Consider the following 5,148-nt stretch of genomic DNA (forward strand, 5'->3'; position numbering starts at 1 on the left):
CTGAAACCTCCACTGTTTCTGAAGATGGCTCTGGAAATGAACTTCCATTGTACTGTATTTCAAGTAAAGTTGTGCGTGTGTGTGTGTGTGTGTGTGTGTGTGTGTGCGTGAATGAGGTCTACCTTTCATCCTCTTCAAAATCTCTGAGATATAACTTTTAGATTTTGCTAGGGGAAAGTGAAAATACACTATAGTTAATGATTTTTTTTTCATTTATGTATTTGGCACAGGGTCTCACTACACAATTCGGATGTATAATGATCCTCCTGTTTTCAGCTTCCCCAGCACTGGGATAACAGGCCTATGCCACCACACCCAGACTGTGAATGAATTTTTTTAAAAATGTATTACACTTTAATACATACTGTTATTAATTCCCATCAAAAATACTTCCCCATGCTTTAACTGCACTTCTCCGAAAGTTCTTACCACTTTTTGAAGCTGTTTTGGAAGTCTTTTCATGAGTCCTTGAAAGGTGCTTAATACCTAGATGTAGTAGATATGGTAAATGATGCTGCCAAGTACCCTCCACCAGTATGCAAGGATTGGAAAATCATAATAACATTTCTTCATCCATATCACTGAGTAGATCTATTGCCATGCACTTTGGCTCATTCCCAAAGTCAAAGTGACCATGAAAAGTAAGCATTGTGAATTGGTTTAGGACATCCTTCTTGCCTCAACAACTCAACTAAAGGTACAAAAAAGGACATCCCAAAATATTTTAGAAATTGGCAAACACATTAGGATTGATGTGTTTGAAGTGAGTGGGACCTTACTTTTTGAGGGGGATTAATAATAATTGTAATCATTTTTAAAAATTTAAACATTCACAATGTATTTTTATTCCACCATGACTATTTTCTCTGAGAGACACCACTCAGACTACAACTCTGGTCTTCAAAAGGTACCCATGAGCTGTAGTGGAGACACTTGGACTCCCGGTGTGCTTAGGCTGCTTTCCAGAGGCAGAGCCTCTGCTACACGAGTAGAGAAGGCCAGGAGGGAAAAGGTAGCCCTGGCCTCTTAAACACACTTGCCTAGACCTGGTGTGGAGGATGAGAAGTGAAATCCTGTTTGTTGTAGAAGGATGCAATACTGTATTTACTCCAATGGGACATGAGGTTTGGGAGGGGAGGAAGAGAGCTGTACACCATGCTATGCCTGGAGAAAGGACTGTGGCAAATAACCCCAAATTCACTGTGTTTTCTGAGTTTTAATACATTTATTCTGAATAAATTTTTTTCATTTGATATCTGCTTTTAAGGCCACTTCCAGAGACTTTGAATTGTGATGATGAAAATGTGAATCTAAGTAATTTTTACTTCCAGTTATGTCTGATTTGCTGAGGAGTGGGTTTAAAGAATCTGAAAATGGACTTTAAAATTGAGGCATCCAAGATAGAAATGCCAAAAACAAGTGCAAATTTGATGACATAAGGAAGTAAAATACATCTGTATTTTTAAACCCAAAGGAAAAAGAAAGGAATATTTGTAGTACAAAAAAGTTTTCTATTTTAAATGCACTGAAAACCTTCAGAAATCTCTATGACAAAAGTGAATGCTCATATAAAGAATGTAGAACCTAATCTGAAATTTCATAAAGCACATGCAACACATAAACTTATAAAATTTAACCTTATTGGTAATAAAAAGGAAATTAGAAATATTTCAGACATACAAATGTCAAAAAGTCATACAAATGAAATATATGATATATATAGTATATACTACATATAATTAGTAAATGAATTAGCACATCAAGTACATGAATAACTTTTCCATGTTGCCTTTAATTTATTTGAAAATAGTTTACTCAGTATGAAGTACATCTGATGGTTGTGAGTATAATAATTTTAACCTGTACTCCTGCTATTTATTGGATAGCACTTGCAGTTCCCAAGTCAGGGACATAGATCCAAGAGGTAAGTTGGTGACATTTGTAAATATCTTAGAAAATCCCCTGAGATTCACTAATCATTTATTTACTATAAATGTTAAATGATAGAAAAATTGTTCACTGGTGTAATTAATGCTTCAATAATTATGAAAACTGGTAAATGATTACTATCACTGGTGACATAAATGACCTTCACATAGTGGCCTGGGTATCAATACTGCACAGAGTTTTTCCCTTGCAGAACACAGCGTCTTTATTCTTTGCAAAGAATGGTGCCGTGTTCTTAAGGTGCACACATGTGTAAATATCACTGTCTCTCTGGTGTGAGAAAGCCAAAGTGTACATAAGAAGCAAATTGTACAATAAATATTGTGAAGTAAGAAGAAACCATTCAAAAGGAAAGAGGAATCAGGTTGTGGGAGAGGAAGGTAAGGAAAAGGAAAAAATGAGAAAACAAGGATAAAATTGAAACAAAGCCTTGTATCTGAGGAAGAGAGGAGGGATTGAAGGGAGAGGAAGGTAATGGGAGGGAAAATAGATAAATCAAGTTATATCATGTTCAGGGAGAAATTCCCTATGATGAATGTGAGTATTGTATACTGAAGTTGTAAATAAACTTTTTTTTTTTTAAGGAAACTAACCAGCTCTTTGTTAACCAATGCAACAGGCTTTTGTTACCTTATTTCAGTTAAGATTTTTAACTTAGTCTTGCCCTTGGAATATTGTTGCATTTTTGTCAACTCCATCTTTCATTCAAAAGGCTTTTGAAGATCATGAAAGGACACAGGTGGGAATTACTGAGCTAGTAGTTTGCAGGATTAAAAAAAATGCTTCCTATGTATGTGGCGGCATACACCTACAATCCTAGAATTCGTGGAGGAACTGAGGCAGGGAGATCACAAGTTTGTTTTCTTTTACTTTATTGGTTTTTTTTTTTTTTTTTTGAGGGGGAAGGGTCTACAGGGTGTTCAGAGGCTCACTATTAGATCAGACTCATAGTGATCCAGCTGTTTACAGCCTCCCAAGAGCTGGGATTACAGGGGCTGAGGAGAAGGCTCAGTGGAATAAGTGCTTCCCTGGCAAGCGCAAGAGCCTGAGTGTTCCGCAGGGGGAGGAAGGGAGGAAAGAGCTGGGATTACAGGCATGTGCCACCACACCTAGTCTCAATTGCCTTCTCAGTGCAACCTGGGGGCTAGGCTGGCACAGCAGGCCTGGGGATTGAACCCTGGCCCCTGTGCCTTCGTGTAGGCACTTTAATCTGCTGAGCTATTTGGCTGGCCCTGAGATCACAAGTTTGAACCAAGCCTGGACAATTTAGTAATTCAGTGACAGCCTGTACACACACACACACACACACACACACACACACAATGGGAGTAGAAATGAAGGTCACTAAGATTTTAGCTTCAACTACCAGAAGTGGAAAAGTCTCCTCCATTGCTACATATGCACAACTTAGCCTTAGATATTTTTTCATTGTAATTTGGTAAGGCTTACAGCCTTTCCCTATCTGTAATTGTTGAATGTCATGAATATCTACCAAAAAACTCAGTATCTTAGAATGAGTAAAATCACAATATTGCCTCAACCTAGTAGTTCAAATTCTAGGAGGTTTACTAAAGAAATAATTAATAGTGTAAAATCTAACTCTACTATATTTAACAATAATTGTTTATTACAGCATAACTTAATTTTAATATTCAATGGTGAAGAATTGAGTAATTTGAAGAATATTGTAAAGTAGAATATTCAGCAGTTTCTTTGTTAATTAGGGAATAGAAAACTAGTGATAGGCAAAAAATTGAATATCTTGAATGTGAAGAAAATTATACTAAAACAGTTTACATAAAATTAAAATATTTAGAAAATATATAATTATGTGAAATGACTAATGTAAGTTACTTAGTTTAAAACTGAAAGATCATGATTTGATGTATTTTCTAATTTTTGTAACTTTTATTCTCCCTATACTAGGGCTTTAAAAAGAGAAGTATACAACCATCTTTATCAAAATAATTGCATTTAAGTTGAAACACACGTATACTCGACCCACTCTGGATTTATCAAACCAGAATATCAACTATCTATTATTCTATAACAAATTACCATTGAATATAGGGACTTAAAAAGGGCAAACATCAATTCTTCCATCTTTCTTTGTTGATTTGACATCTATCTGGCTAAGGCTTTCTAATTCCTGATGGAAAATTCAACCCATTTGCCAGTGACATATTCCTCCCCTGTGTTTGCTGGCACTGCAGAATCTGCTTCCATGTTCACTCACATGGTTGTTGGTAAGTGTAAGAAAATTTGCTTCTAAACTCATCCACAGGATGCAGGGTGTCCTGATTATATGCAATGGGCACCTCTCCAATGGTATGCCTGATGCCTGAGCACCTTCACAAACTAGCTAGTGATCAGAGACAGTCAGACAGCACCTACATGGAAGCAAAGGTTTCTGTGTTGCCTGATTCATGAGATGACATATATCAAATCATCTCAGTGAATCTATAATAATGGATCAATGAACATAGCCAACATTCAAAGAAACAGAAATAAATAAGGACACAAATGTTCGTAGGCATGGTTCACTGAAGCCTCTCGTTATAATCCTCTGAATTTTTAACTATATCCTGAATATACTTACTTTCAAAGAGCAATTGAGCAAAAACTTATCTTAATTATAAGAACACATACATTTTAATTCACTAATTTTTGTTTATTTTTTCCTTAGTTTTGCATTAGCTATTAAACTGCTCACTTTGTGAACAAATAGATGAATTAAACTGTTGAATCACCAAACCTCAATTTGCAAATAAGTGTGCAGATACTGTAAAGCAAAATCCTATGTGATTGTGGTACATAATTTATTTTTTATCAATTTTATTGAGAAACAAATAGCAATGAGACAGTTTTCAAACCTATTAGTAGGACAGTTTCAATAATTAATATATCGCATATATTGCATACTGTCTTCATAGTGGAAGATGCAGACATGATATCCTGTCCAAACACTATTAGTACAAATCTTTCTTCTCATTGAATTAAGAGGAAAGTAGTTGTATATCTATTCTAACTATTTTGTATATACAGACACAAAAAGGTCCTTCATTCACATTCCCTATTTTTGTTTGGTTTTGTCAGAGATGGGTATTCCATTGCAATTTATTTATTTTTTTTTTATTTATTTGAGAGAGAAAGAGAGAGAGAGAGAGAGAGAGAGAGAGAGAGAGAGAGAGAGAGAGAGAG

Source organism: Octodon degus, unplaced genomic scaffold, assembly GCF_000260255.1.
Source record: "Octodon degus isolate 3935 unplaced genomic scaffold, OctDeg1.0 scaffold00030, whole genome shotgun sequence".
NCBI classification, from domain to species: domain Eukaryota; kingdom Metazoa; phylum Chordata; class Mammalia; order Rodentia; family Octodontidae; genus Octodon; species Octodon degus.